The sequence below is a fragment of the Natrix helvetica genome, assembly GCF_964273705.1.
Source record: "Natrix helvetica genome assembly, chromosome: 7".
NCBI lineage: Eukaryota > Metazoa > Chordata > Lepidosauria > Squamata > Natricidae > Natrix > Natrix helvetica.
In genome coordinates this window covers 48,807,830-48,824,471 of record NC_138558.1, presented here as the reverse complement: position 1 = coordinate 48,824,471, position 16,642 = coordinate 48,807,830, and the positions used below count along the sequence as shown (strand labels likewise).

Here is a 16,642-nt window from a genome sequence, read left to right as displayed (position 1 = left end):
TAGTCCAAAACTGGATGCTGTATTCCAAGTGTGATCTTATCAAGGATGATTCTATAAAGAGTAGTATCACTTTTCATGATCTTGATTCTATCCCTTTGTTAATGTAGCCTAGGATTGCATTGGCTTTTTTGGCAGCTGTGGCATACTGTTGGCTCGGATTCCAAGATCCCTCTCACAGTTACTGCTGTTGAGCCAAGTTTATCTAATCTGTTTGTCCACTCGGATTGCGATTGTCCACTTGGTTTCCAAGATCCCTCTCACAGTTACTGCTGTTGAGCCAAGTTTATCTAATCTGTTTGTCCACTCGGATTGCGATTGTCCACTTGGATTCCAAGATCCCTCTCACAGTTACTGCTGTTGAGCCAAGTTTATCTAATCTGTACCTGTGCATTTGATTTTTCTTGTCTAGGTGTAAAACCTTACTTTTTTCTACATTGAATTTTCATTTTGTTAGATAGGGCCCAGGGTTCAAGTATCCAACGTCCTGTATGAAACCAAATTTTTTAGACTGCAATGCTATGTTTACTTTTAAGCTGTACATGTAATATTTCCAGGTTTGTATTTTTAATATTTCACCTTGCAGTTACAGAATATTCCAGTATCGAAAAACAAATCCTTTAGATTTATAGATGAATGGGTGTCCCACAATGTTACTTATTATTGTGGGTTGCTTTACATTTAGATAATGGAATATGTGAAAGACCCTACTCAAAAGGAACTGTCCTTCAGCAGAGTCTAACGTTACAGTAATAGAATTAGATTCTAATAAAATTGTTTAAACATATTAGGTTTTCTTTTGCATACAATAACCAGGATAATTTGGTCAAATTGAGGCTTATTCCTAGAGCAAAAATGTTTCTTTAGTTGCATTTATTAGAGCACAGAAGGTTGTACATTTTATTGAAAAGCAGCTAACCATTTAAATAAAGCTAAGCACTCATTCAAATTGGTCTTAGACCGGCATAAATCACAAAAGAAAAAATATATAAAATTGTAGGTGAAGCAAGACAGATTATATAAAAAAGAAGTTTTAGATTACCCGCAGCTCCAGCAAACAAACCTTCTACTGCTAATAATAGATCATAGTCAAATCAGGTCAGTTCCTTCTCTTCCTTCCAAGATATTGCAAAAAATATGTATATTGTATACATTACCATACATTTGCTGTAAAAAGGGAAACAGTGAATACTGGGAAATAAAATGTCTGATCAAATGAAGTTTGCTAGTGATTAGAATTATTACTCTGGTTTTATAAAAGTTCATTACTGAAAGAGATAATTCAAAATTCATAAAGGCACAGGCTTCACTGTGTAGACTAATAAATGGAGTATGTGTATGGTTGTATAAAAATACATAATTATTTGTATAACTTACAGCTTTAAATAATAATAATAATAATAATAATAATAATAATAATAATAATAATAATAATATTTAATACAAATATGAAAAAACAACCCTAATTTGGGGGTTTTCATTGCCATTTTTATAAACTCATACTATTTATTAAAATCAGTTGTTATTATTTATTAAATTAATGTTGTGTATTCTTCTATATTGTTAATAGTTCGAATATTCTTCTTCAAACTGCTTCATTTATTCCATTGTATTATGCTTTTTTTTTTTTTAACCCTAAACCCAAAAGGGAATTTTTCCATTATAGGAATTGGAATTTTAAAATAAATTCTTCATTTGATGCAAAATACCAAGGATATTTACTGAGTTTACACAAAGAAGAATATGGATATTAATCATCATTATAGCAGATGACCAGAGGTAATATTTATTAAGGATCTGAAAAATATTTTTACCTTAATCTTTTTCTGAACATGAAAATGATATGGCTGTTTAAAATAGTATGACTTGAGCTTTCTCCCAGATACAAGCGTTGTAATTCAACTGTTCCATGGCAACCTGGAACTGAGTTATTTTTCTAGGCTAATCAGTCATGATTCTCCTGTTGTTGATTTAGAAACAGTGAAATGTTGAGAAAGATGAAGCAATACTAGGCCAGAAAGGTACAAACAGTTCTTATGATAGTTTGTTTCCAAGTCTTTCGATTTTTGCTCATTTGCTGATATTGTTGTTTAATTGCAATGGACATCTCAGGTAGGTTTGATACTTCTCATATTGTGCTTTATTTTGCAAAAAGGTCATGCTAAAGAATGGGTATTGGCAGTGGTGGAATTCAAATAATTTAACAACCGGTTCTCTGCCCTAATGATTTCTTCCAGTTCACCAAACTGTTCAGAAAGTCAACAATTGGTTCTCCCGAAGTGGCATGAACTGAATCCCACCACTGGGTATTGGGTTACATTATTTGCTTCACTCAAAACTGATTGTAGTTCTGTGAGGGTTAGTTATACATAGTTACATTGGTTGCCCTCAGTAGTTATTATATCCACCATAAGAGGAGCACGATGTTTCACAAGGTTAGGACGCTATGGTTGACAATTTGCAAGCCCACATGCTGCTGGGTGTCAGGGTGAGCGCCAGCTTTTGCCCAGTTTGAAAGCTTGCAAATGTGAGTAGATAAATAGGTACCACTTGGTGGGCTCATTAACGGGGACATGAAAAGAGCTGCTAACTGGCTGTTCCCTGGGCAATGGTGATCTCATTGGCTAATTCTTTTACCATGGAAGCAGCTCAGCACAGAAATAGTGGTAATATATCTGTGATAGATGCCCCGAACACAACTGAACAATGGTTCCTTGACCCTTTCATTGCTTAACTGACAAGACATTAAGATTCAATAAGTACTGGAAATAAAAGTATTGAAAGAGTTAACAGCTTGATAGCTAATGGGAAAAATCCTCCCCCATTACCCCTTGTTGTCCTAAGCACAAACTTATTTCACTTAATGGTTAATCCAGGAATGATATCAGTCATTCACGTTTACATGAAGCATTATGAAGTTCTACATTTGCATCTGCCTAATTTTAGAAATACTCAAATGATGATGGATCTTTCACTATCTTACAGCTTCTAATGTTTTGAGTTTGTGTATGTCCTTGTGGGTTTTTGTAATGATCTACTGTAGGGAACATTTTAAAACTGATATCCCATCTCTTTCTCAAAATTCTGAATCAGTGTACTGCTGAAAAAACATTTTTTTCCTAGATTTTTCCTTATATACTGTATATGTATGAACTTCATTTGTTTGCTTCTTTAACAAAATAGTTTTGAATGATTTTCATGTAAGAATTTAATGGGTTGTAATATAGGAAAAGAAAACATAGCAATAGCACTTAGAGTTATATATCACTCCGTAGTGTTTTACATTCCTCTCTAAACAGTTTAGAGTCAACATATTGTCCCCAACAATCTGGATCCTCATTTTATTGACCTTGGAAGGATGGCAGGCTGAGTCAACCTTGAGCTGGTGAGAATTGAACCGTTAGCAGTTGGCAGAATTAGCCTGCAATACTGCATTCTAACCATTGCGCCATCCCATAACTCCTGCTTCAATATTTGTCATGGTTGAGTGAAAAATCTGATCGTATACATTTGGTTCCTGATATTATATATAATACCTATTTATACATATAATATACAGTATATATATTATATAGTATGGATTGGAAATAGATCAGAAGCAGTGTCTGTCCCTTCTGTTCTCCTTTGAATAGAGAAGTCTTAGGAAAACCTATGTGTGAAGTAGAGAAATAAAACATTTCTTAAGTCAATGTTTAAAATTTAGGCATGGCTTTACTTACAATTTACCAGAAATCATGTTTAATTTAAAAATACTAATGCATCCAGCTCCATGATATCCTTTAGTACTATGATTCTGATGTATACTACTATATGTTCTATCAGCATAGTTATTGATGTTATAATTAATATTATTTGGGACAGTGACCTCATCCAGGACTTGGTTTTCTTGTCAGATAAATGACAATGTGATCTAAGAAGCTTTCTTTAGCTCTCCTGTCATGGTCAGATCATGCCCTGGTGACTTTGAGTTTCCTTTGTGCTACCCCCCTCCACACGAAGGTTGGACCCCTTTGATTGGTCCAGCCCTAGTGACTGATGGATCCAATTGGGTTTCAAAAGAGAACTAGGGAAATACCCGCCAATATACTACCTGTCCTGCAGAAACTCTGGTGGCTGCCTGGAGCCTTAGAGAGAATTGTGGTTGTGCAACCTCTCCTGGCCCATGAGTCCTGTTATTTCTCCATGGTTCATGGTTTAAAAAGGATCAAGAGATGCCAGAAGCGCCATTGGAGGAAAAGAATGAATGAACTCAAGAAAACACAAATTAAGCTGGTATTAAAGTTTATTTCATAATGGTAAGAGAGCCAAAACTTCTCTGCTCTTATTGCATCCAGACAATGCTACCCCGGGGCCCTGTTTAGGGTCACCCAGAGTCTTCTTGGAAATAGAAATACATAAATTAATAAATAAATAAATAGTTCAAATCTATCTCGGCACTCCAGGAAAGGTAAAAGCACCAACAGCAAGCCCTTGATAAAACATTCAGTCTTTCAAGGTTACATTATTATTAACCAAATTCATTGTATACATGATGTACAATGACAATAAAGGCTATACTTGAGCCAAAAACAGACCATATTGTCTACAATTATTTCTCCTGTTAAATTAAACAAGTATTATTCAACCAATAGACTGACCTACAGTATATTATATTTCCCCAGATGTGTGCAGTTTTGAATTTAGTGATGGGCAACAATCAATGAACTGACATGAAAAAAGAAAAAGGAAAAAAAAACACAAATCACACAAGAACTGGGTCTTCTCGGAAGTAAATAGCAGACTGAAGAGTCTATCTATGGTTATAATTTTCCTTAACTCACTGAACTCTGATATGTTCTGCAACGCCACATCACGAAGCTACAAAATTGCAAAAATGCAGTATTTTCCCCAAAAAACTAATGGACTTCTGGAAAACTGCCATCAATAAGTGAATGTAATATATGCAGCTCTGAAAATTGTCAGTTCTTTATGAAGTAAACTGACTTTGTCTTTATTAGAATTCCATATAACTGTGTTCCCTTCCAATAATATATGTCATATAGCATTAATGCTTGAAACCAGAGCTATTAAACAGGTTGAAAACTTTATTAGACGAGTTATTGGGGATATTTCTTTGCATATTTTACATTGTTTTACAAATTATCACAAATCTAAGGAAAAAAAAACCCATGTTGTTTTACAGGAAAATCCATTAAACACATTTCATACATGGATTTCCCAGTATGGAAACCTACAGCCTCCATATATTTGTCCTTTTGCATGTTGCACCAAATTACAGATTCATTTGGCAGGGACATTTGAAAGGCTAAAATTGATTTCCTAGATTCCTATTTTTCTTAATAGATCTACTTAGCAAACATGGGTAACTGCCATAGACTACCGTAATATGTTGACATAGGAACTCCTGCCAACTCCTGTATGATATATGTCAGGTTTGTTTGATTGCACCACCTATTTTTTCATTTTCTACTTTAATTTCAAACAATTTCCACCTACAAGTATGAAAAAGCTCCTTGCTCACTTTTGACAAAAAGCCTTTCCCATCATTATTCTTAATTGCTTGAGATCTGTTTGGAAGCAATGCCAAGATTTCAGTCCTATAATCAAATCTACCAGTTTATGAATAACAGAATTGGAGCTTTCTCTTTCGTGACATCCATGGTAATGGATATTGGTCCCAAAAGAGAGTTGCCTAGTTATTTCCTTAACAACTTTCATCAGTAAAAGACCTTCCTCATATCAAAATTTGGTGAACTGTTGTTCAAATTAAGGTTTAAATTAGGTCTGTTTCTTTGCTTTGAATTTAAATTGTTGGTGCTTCATACGCCATTTTTGTGAAACTGTTGCTGTTCTTTCCTTTTTTTGCTTTTGATACTACAACATAGTTTTCCAATATTTTATGGTGGCCCCATATTTTATTTTCAAGGGACATTTATAATAGGATGTTTATTAGATTCATATCTGTTTTTATTTACTTGAACGTTTTTATTTTATTATATAAAATATAAAATACACAAAAAAGAAAAGAAAATAGGAAATTAAGGACAGGAAAGGGGACTGGAAAAAGGGGGCGTGAAATTTAAGGGGGAAGGGAAAAAAGAAAGAAATGGACTTCCAACCCTTCCTAGCTCAATACAAGATACACTCCAACTTTTTGCTTCTGCACATTAGTATACAACTAGCAATTTCTATAATACCAAATCTTTCTAATCAACAAAACCAAAATCAAAGTTTCATTTTTTTTCTTCACAAGCACAAATTCCAGAAGTGCTATACAAATAAGAACATATTTTCCTCCTTAAATAAAGTAATCAATTTAACAATTCCTGCTTTATCTTCCTTGCTATGGAAATAACGTGTTTCTATTTGCACCTAGTAATCCTTATGATCTGTCACCATTTTTATTTTTAAAAATTATTGTATTCTTTCAAATTCTTTGGCCTAAAAAAAGGAAAAAAAATGGGAAGGAAACCTTTTTTTCCCTGTTCACCATCCTTTTTTCCTTCAAAGTACTAAACTTTTTAAAAACAAAAAAGGTACCTTTTTAAAAATTAAAACTTTTTAATACATCTTATTCTTTAACTTTAACATACAAACTTTAAATTTCAAAAATGCAGTTAGCTCCCTCCCTCCCTAACAACTACCCTTATAGAATATTTTTTATTTTATAAATATCCTTTTTAACACACAGTTTTTCTTTAAACTGTTACATCATTGTTTTACTTTCTCTTAATACAAGTACTCTCAAATTTTCAATAGCTTTTGCCTACTTTAAAAATTACTTAAGCATTATATACAGTATATGTAAAAAAAATACATTTGCAAATTTTGGGTTCTTTCAGTTGCACATATCAAGTAGAGAAAAATTCCAGTTAGGAATCCATTATACATGGGCAAGCAATAGATACAAACTCAAAGTAAACACTCCAAACTCGACTGCAGAAGATATGACTTTAGCAACAGAGTGTACAATGCCTGGAATACACTACCTGACTCTGTTGTTACATCCTCAAACCCCCAAAACTTTAACGTTAAACTGTCTACCGTGGAACTCACCCAGTGGTGGGTTGCAGGTGGTACGCCCAAGTACAGGCGTACTGGAGCCTGCCCAGAGCACTGGATACCGTTCCGGTACAGTGCTCCAGAGGGCCCACCTGCCCGCCTGAGCTCCTTACCAGTCTTTTAAGTCTATGGTGCTTCCGCGCATACGCACGGCCCATACAGCGCCTGCGTGATGCTCTGCTGAGCAGCTGCAGCATTGCGGAGACTTGCAGAGGCGCTAAGATGCATGCACGCACTGCGCGCGTCCATGTGGACACCACCAGGCCCATTCCAACCGAAGCAGAAAGATATTTTTTATCCTCAGAGAACAATTGACCCGCAAATTGATGCATTTTATTTAGAGACCTTTCAAATATATCTCTAATATTTTGCTCCACCATCTTGGCTTCCTCTTTTAATCAGAATCAGAAGATTTTATCCACCCACAGCTGAGAAGATCAAGCTACCAGTTACTGTAAATTAAACTATAATAAACTTACATCACAGCTTTCAATCTTTATCTTTCTCCATCAGCTTTTTCTTCCCCCCTGTCAGCCCACTTCTTTATTTGGCTTGCCTTAGCAGCTTTCTTCCTTGTTCTTTAACACAAAAAGAAATCCCTAAAATGGTGCAGGTTTTTAAAAAGGTATAGAAGGCTGTTGTTGGAAAGGGCCTCTTTTTAATTGACTTAAGATAGAATAATAATCTTTGAAGGTGGTTAAGATAAGGAAGGCATAATTTACTGTCAGTTTGAAATGTGAATTTCCAAAAATGATGACTTCTTAAGCCCCTCCTCTCCCACCTTTTGGCATGCAGACTGCTTTGGAGTTCAACTCCAAAAGCAATCTGCCAGCTTAAAGCTATATTGAAAGGTCCCAACACACCCTAACCAGGTGGGTCATAAAAACTGATAGGATATCAATCCCTTCAGTTAGAAGCCGAAAGAGCAACACTCCAGGGACAAATCCTTCAGAGATCCTATGCGTGTGTTCAGTTAGCCATGTTCCCAGGAAGTCCCAGGAAGTCCATATCTCTCTTTCCTTAGTCCTGTGATGTTTCTCCAATTCGTTTCCATATAATATTTCAGCATATTCAATGACATGTGATTTTGATCGATCCAACATTGGTTATAAGATGGGCAGCTATATAAACAAACAAACAAATGAACGAAAGAACGAACAAACGAATGAATGAATGAATGAATGAATGAATTGTGGTTGTGGTTATTTTTATAACTCCCCCCAATTGAAAAATATACTATTTGATAATCATGAACAGTTAAATCAAAACGATTTAAGAAAACAATTTTTTTTTACAAAAAGCAACAATAAAACCTGAAATAAAATCCAAGATAGGTGGGCCGAAAAGTACATTTAATTACGTAATATGTTTACCGTGTTTATGGAATTGTAACAAGATGAGGGCCGTATGTATTTCTGGAAAGAGAATACATGAAACTTCCTGCTATTTCTCTGATGTCCAGTGGATCATACATGGGGAGGAAATGTTCAGTAGGTCTTCTTATTTAAGAGTTCCCACCAAATTTATGGAATAAAATAATGTATTGCACTGAAAGCAATGAATTCTCTCTATATTAAAACAATTGATTGGAAGTAAAAAGTGCACTGCAGACAGAATGATAGCATTTTCTGTTTAATAGGTAATACAAATAATAAACATAATAAACTCTGAACATTCCACTTCCACTTGTATATAACTACTTTTTAAGGTTTTTATTTGTAATTATGACGCAGCTGTGAATTTATTATTATAATGTTTACATTTTGGTTATTTTTATATTTGTAATCTCATATAAACATTCTATAATCATTTTGCCTTAATGGCAGCACTTCCAGTTATACAAGTTGGAACTCTTGATTTCCATTGCTTTTTCATCATTGTTGTTTAATAAAGCTGCTCATGCCATGAGATTTATTTTTCTGGGATCCATCATTGCATGAGAGCACTTAACTAGGATGATAGACCATTTCCAAAGAGTAATAAAGATCAGATTATCTCCCTTTCATTAAGGAAACAAGAATCAATCTCAATTAAGTTAATTTCCATTAAGGTGATTAGATTAAACTTCAGAAAATCACCATCTGACATGAGGATAGCCCTATGGTTATTTAGAAGGCCTTAGGCAAGGGAGGATGAAGATCCTTTATTTTTGTTAATATCTGTTTTTTTTGGCCTCTTTATTTTTTATTATTATTAATATTATTTCCTATATAATGCTGACTACAGCAATACACTGTACATGGGTCTACCTTGAGGACCACCAAGAAACTTAAACTGGTCCAGAATGGAGTGGCCTAGGCAGTAGTGTGCATTCCTTAATATGCCCATGAAATGTCCTTGCTTTCTGAGGTGCAGTGGTTGCCAGTTTTTTTTCCAGGCACAATTTAAGGTGCTGATCATTACCTATTAAGTCCTACATAGAATAGGCCCCAGTTACTTGAGGGACTGCCTGTTTATTATTGTATTTGCCCCAACTTTCAGTCTAACAGGATTGGAATGCTTTGTCATCTTTTGAGATCTTGAAAATGCACCTTCTCTGTAGCAGTGGCTGCCCTCTGGAATAAGATTCCCCTTTGGATCTGAGTATGTCGTCTGGGATTATATCTAAAGATATAATTCTTCTTCCTGGCCTTTGGTGAGAATGATTAGTGTTTCTTCTTTCTTTCTTTTCCTTGTTCCCATCCATTTTTTCCCATTTTTACTTGTTTTTAAAATGTTTTTAGCAATTTGTAAAGTGCACAGAGTCATTGGGAATCAAGCAGCATATAAATGTAATCAACCAACCAACCAACCAATCAATCATCATCACCATCATTTTAAATGGTGATCATTATTTTTGGGAGGTTGTTTTAATTGTTATAAGCTACTCAGTGTCATTGGGAGTTGGGCACCATACAATGTGATAAATAAACATGGTATATCTCACTTTCAGGATACAATGTGATCATTGTACTTATGTACTTACTTGAGGGATTGCCTGTTTCTCATTAGTTCTCATTACTTAGGATTATTACACTAAGCAAATTCATTATTCAGTTTATAATATCCCTTCACAGATATTTTTTTACAAAATATTTTACTAAACCATAAAAGACAAGAATGAAAAAGATAACTTCCATTTTTTCCTTCTTTGCCATTGGTTGTCCTTTCTACTACAATTGATTTTTCCTCTTTGTTTTTTTTTTACTTTGCATTTTTCTATCACAAAAAGAATGGTAATGTGTGCTTGTGTGTGTGAGAGTTTTTGATATTTCTTTGCATGAGAGCAATTTCTGTGTGATTGCGTGTGAGAAAAAAAATGATTGGAATATCTAGATTTATGGGTGGGGGAAACAGGAAATGAATTGTTTAATTTAATCAATTACTTTTTTCTCTGGTCCTGCTTGATTGCACTGTGGCTTCTGGTAGTATATATATATATATATATATATATATATATATATATATATATATATATATATATATATATATATATATATATATATATATATATATATATATATATATATATATATATATATATATATATATATATATATATATATATATATATATATATATATATATATATATATATATATATATATATATATATATATATATATATATATATATATATATATATATATATATATATATATATATATATATATTGCATACCACTGAAGCTTTTTGTGACATGCCTGCACTCTCCCTATGACACAAGCTTTCCTATGGGAATCTAAACTAACACCTATTCCCAGCTTCTTGTTATCAGCACTGCTAGCACAAACTGGCCCCAGCTCATTTGTTTGGGTTAAGCATATAAACTGGATATATGACAAGTCATGGCAGCTGCAGGCATAACAGAATTTTTTTTTTTTAAAAAAAATACTTTTCAATCTATGCTTAAAAATTCCTATGGTTACCTCTCCGGTTTTTTTTTTTTTTAGTCTATTGAGTTTATAACCACAGATTGAAAAATAAAAGAAAATAGAACATACCCACCCAACCACACATCCATACATACTTACTGGATCCATAATCCTACAACTCTGCATCAGACAAATATCAAAATGCATCCTTTAAAAGGTAATGGAACCATTCATGAAAATATCCCCAATTCCGGCAACAAAAACAATAATGTTATTAGGACTGTGCAAACTATACTTAGTTGCTGATCGATACTGGAAGCAACCTTCCACCCCTTATTATCACTGAAAAACTCTGTTGTGATTTGTTCATGGTTGGAGAACACAATGTGGCAAAAACAGATTCTCCAATAACATTTAAAAATGATTTCCCAAATGATAGTCTGTATAAACAGAAGGCCTCCTTTTTTAGTAGCCTGCCCAGTCTTTTATCTATCCAGAAATTCTCAATAAAGCTATCCAATAACTTTGAATGGTCAAATTATAAAGTACTAGGATAAGCACTGTTGAGCCCAGTCTCTGTGATACAAATCCCTTTGGTGTTAAGGGAACATTTATGGATTAGAATGAAACAGGGAAACTCTGAGAGGTAGCTCAGAGTCATTCTTACCCTGAAACCCATCCAAGGAAGAATTGCACTGAAAAATTAACCACTTAAATTCTCAGCATCCTATACAGAACTCAAATCTTGGCTTCCTGTTTTATTATTTGTAAGTTGAACTAGATATGCAACTTCTTTAATTACTGAGCTCATCACTATAGTTATCAAATTCCACATTAATTTTCCTGTCTTAACTATATAGTTTTTACACTTAACAAAACCCAAGCACTTGCATTTTATATTATTCATTCTTTAAACTTGTTTAAGTTAGAAGAAACATCTGTGTTGCCATATTACTTTGTGTGGGTATCTATATCGGTTATAGCCCTTATTTTAACCTTAAAACTAAAGATAGCGTTGAAAATTCAAACATCAATCCACTTAATGACAGTGATTATGTAAGTTTAACAACTTAAATTGACTTCATTTAAATGTTTAAATGTTTCAATAATCTAGCCATTTTAAAGTTTTTTTTCTAGTTTTGTTGCAGGAAATTACATGTCTCAGTTCAAAATTTATTTTTGAGTAGGTGTGTGTATTACTATTGAAGTATAAAAGGAAAAGCATTAAATATAACACAAGGTTTTATTTAGGATCAGTCCTTCAGTTCTGATTCAAGCAATTCCCAGTGGTCTCATATTCAAGAGAAATCCAGACATTTGTCTGTGAAAGAATGTTTGCAATCTGTTAAGGTTGCAAAATAAGAGAATTCTTGTAAAAAAACATGATAAGGGTATGACATGAGCTATCATGTTTAGTCTCCAAGAATCTTGTCAAGTCCTAGAAAAGGGGGGGTGAAATTTAATGGTGATGACACCCTAACCTTAAATCACTAAAGCAAATTTCATAGCATACCAATATTAGACATATATATGTGGTTTACTTTAGTCAAAAAAGTGACTTAAAAATTACTTTAGATTTATTGAAAAGCTTGCATTGTTTTCAGGAATTCCACCATCTATTCAAAGCATAAGAATATAATTAACATCCACGTTAACAGTGTGATGTAGACTTCACTTACACATTCAATGAAATTTAAGAATAAAATTGGTCTACAAATTTTGGAAAATTATCGACCTATGTGATAAAATGTGTTAATTTTACATATTTTGATTAGTAAACAGATGATAAAGGTGCTGGTTGGCTAAAGTTTTCAAGATATTTTACAATAAAGATTTATACATAAGCAAGCATATTTGCTTACAAGGGAGGGAAGTGTCTAATAAACATGATGCTCGTGACTTCTAGACAAAGTACAGTAGAACAATGAAAATGGTATCACATGGAGGTATATAAATTTATCTTCACTTTGAGAAGAACAAGGCAGATAACTATGGAAAACATGTGCAGAATTTATTTATGTCCTATAAAGCACTTGGGGCAAACATGTCACTGAAAATTCACTTCTTATACTCGCATTGAGACTATTTCTGTTTGGACTGTGGGGCAGTGAGTGATGAGCATGGAGAGAGATTCCACCAGGATATTTCGGGCTTGGAGAAAATATACCAAGGGAAATGGAGTCTACCCATGCTTGCCAAGTACTGCTGGAATCTCCCCAGGGATGATTCTACTGCAGTTCACAAGAGAAAAGCCAGAAAGCACAGTTTAGATACTGAATAAAGATAGAACCTTGTTGTTTAATCTGAAGTTAGAGCTTGTCAGTTTTTCATGCAAAAAGCATGACAATGTTACATGAAAGACCAGTAAATGAATGGAAAGTTATGTTATTGGTATTAATAAAAAGATAACTTTATCATTATTGGTGTTGCACCATTCTTATTGCTTTATCACATTTTTCAGCATCTCCTCATAAGTTTGAATTATTTTGATACAATTTTTACCTGAAGCTGTATCTTGGAAACTGAAGCCAATTAATACTCAGGACTTAATTTTGCTTTACTAGTGACCCAATTCTGGTAAAATTAAGCTACTTTCATTTCTGAGGCTTTCTCCTTGTAGACTAGTGTAATTACCCTAAAGCGGGAGGACTGGAAGCTGATGGATATTATGCCCTCCTTATACACTAAAATTCCATAAACACTTAGAAATATATTTGACAGATTGCATTAAGATAGACTCCTTATTAAACATAGGTAATCACAGAAATATAATACTGAAGCATGTGTTTCTTTATATCAAATTGTCCAGTTATCAGATTATTCATTTGAGTCAGCTTACATTTATTTTATTTTAAAATGGTGAATCCCACATCTAGTGAATTCACAAGAGAATGGAGAAGATATTTTTTTCCCACCTTAAATCATTACCCTCTGAAAATGGCAAAAGTTAACAAATGGCAAAAGTGACAAATAAACTCCAGCATCAGTTCTGACATTTATATCTACAGAAAAGCACGTTGTCAAAGATAAAACCATCTAGAAAGTATATGGGTCAATATAAAAGGGGGGGGAGTGACATTGCCTTAGATGTATATTACAGGCCACCCAACCAATCAGAAGAAATAGAGAAATTCTTTGCCAATCAGTTAACAAATATACTATATGTAGGAAGCATACAACAATAGTAATGGGAGACTTTAATTACCAAACATCAATTGGGAGACAAACTCTTCAGCAAGTGGGAGATCAAACAGATTCCTAACCAATTTAGTCGACAACTTTGTCATCCAAAGGATAGAGGAGGAAACTAGAAGTAAAGCTATACTGGACCTAATTCTTACTAATAGAAAAGAAGTGATAGAGAGAGTTGAAGTTGCCAGAACTTTGGATGAAAGTGACCATGTATTCAATATAATGCAAACACAAGCAATAGAAAATAACCCAACCAGTGTCTTAAACTTTAAAAGGGCTGATTTTAGTAAAATCAGATAGAGTCTAGGAAAGATGGAATCTTGGATGAAAATCCTAAAGGAACAAACAACTCAAGAAGTGTGGGAAACTCTGAAAAATGTGATCATAAAAGTCCAGTCCAGCACAATACCACTCAAAAAGAAAAACAAGAAATTCAAGAAGAAATGAGCATGGCTGCACAAAGTTCTCTTTGATAAACTGAAAGACAAAAAGGACAAGCACAAAAAATGGAAAGAGAGACACATCACTAGGGCTGATTATCAGCAGATAGCCAGAACATGAAAATATGAAGTCAGGAAAGGAAAGGCTCAGAATGAATAAAGACTTGTAACAAAAGTGAAAGATAATAAAAAAAGTTTCTTTCAACATATTAATAACAAATAAAAAGTCAAGGAAACAGAAATTCCACTAAAGAGAGAAGATGGCAAGGAAGTAACTGGCAGTAGAAGAAAAGCAGATCTGCTTAACTCATTCTTTGCTTTAATTTTCATGCAAAAAGCAACTATAGCCCTACCTACCAAAAAACCTACTGTAAAAGACAAACCCGAAATAAAAATTAAAATAAGCAAGAAAATGATATGAGAACACCTATCTCACCTTCACAAATATAAATCACCAGAACCTGACAGATTGCATCCCAGAGTTCTGAAGGAGATGACAGATGTTATCTCAGAACTATTGTATCATATTTTTCAAAAATCCTGGAGCACCAGGGAAGTACCTGAAAATTGGAAAAGGTCTGATGTGGTTCCCATCTTCAAGAAAGGGGGTGAAAAAAACCCAGGAAACTATAGACCAATCAGTCTAATACCTGGAAAGATCCTGGAAAAGTTAATCAAAAAAACAGATCTGTGAACAACTAGAAGCAAATAAAGTTATAGCTAGTAGCCAGCATGGGGTTTGTTAAAAACAGATCATGTCAAACCAATATTATTTCATTCTTTGATAAAGTGACTAAATTAGTAGACCAGCAAAATGCCGTTGACATAACATCTTTAGATTTCAGTAAGGCATTTGACAAAGTAGGCCACAAGTTACTTCTTGGTAAGTTAGAAAAATATGGGATAGAAAATGTCACCACCAGATAGATTTGTAGCTGGCTGATGAACCGTATTCACTGAATGGTCCATAATGGTACTACATCCACATGGAGAGAAGTAAGCAGTGGGGTACCACAAGGCTCCATCTGAGGCCCAGTACTCTTCAATATTTTCATAAATGATTTATATGAGGGACTAGAAGGGGAACTCATTAAATTTGCAGATGATACTAAACTGGCAGGAATAGCCAGCACCCCAGAAGACATGCTTGGGATCCAAAAAGATCACGACAAACTTGAACAATGGGTCCTATCCAATAAAATGTATTTTAATGTGGAGAAAAACCAAAGTTACAGTTTAAGTACAGATTAGGTAGGACCTGGCTCAAAAATGGTAACTGTGACATGGACCTTGGAGTTCTAGTGGATGATCACTTGAATATGAGCCAGCAGTGTGCAGCAGCACCCAAAAAAGCTAACACAATCCTGGGTTGTATAAACAGAGGCATAGAATCAAGATTGCATGAAGTATTAATACCACTTTATAAAACCATAGTAAGACCACACCTGGAATACTGTAATCAATTCTGGATACCACACTACAAAAAAGATGTTGAGACTTTGGAAAAAGTTCCGTGAAGAGCAACTAAGATGACTAAAACCCTGGAGACTAAAACATATGGACAATGGCTGCAGGATTTGGATTGGCTACTCTAGAGAAAAGAAGAATTAGGGGTGACGTGATAGCAGTATTCCAGTATTTGAGAGGCTGCCATAAAGAAGAGGAGGTGAAATTATTCTCCAAAGCCCCAAAGGGCAAGACAATGGTTGGAAACTAATCAAAGAGAGAAGCAACCTGGAATTAAAGAGAAACTTCGTAACAGCGGAAACAATTAACCAGTGGAACAGCTTGCCTTCAGAAATTGTTGCCACACCATCACAGGAATTTTTTTAAGAGACTGGACAGACACTTGTGTGAAATAGTATGTGATGGCGAACCTATGGCACGTGTGGCACAGGTGGCACGCAGAGCCCTCTCTGTGGGCACGCCAGCTGTTGCCCCAGCCCAGCTCCACTGCCAGCTGGTCTTCGGGTCTCTGCCACGCATGCGCGGTGGGTGGTGTACATGCAGGGGACACGTGCGTGTATGTATGGGGTGCATGTGGGGGGGGGGTACAGGTTGGTGCAGGAAGCTTTCCAGCTTTCCAAAATGGGGCAC

At 34.6% G+C, this 16,642-nt stretch overlaps 2 long non-coding RNA genes across 3 annotated transcripts in view; both read left to right on the top strand.

The window, feature by feature from the left end:
• LOC309395679 overlaps positions 1 to 16,642 on the top strand; it is a 135,554-nt gene that overhangs the window by 58,529 nt on the left and 60,383 nt on the right. The window lies entirely within an intron of this gene.
• On the top strand, positions 1,540 to 5,065 carry LOC309395680. The gene is made up of 3 exons (XR_014175970.1): positions 1,540 to 1,776; positions 3,297 to 3,382; positions 4,659 to 5,065. It is a non-coding gene; the product is annotated as an uncharacterized lncRNA (long non-coding RNA).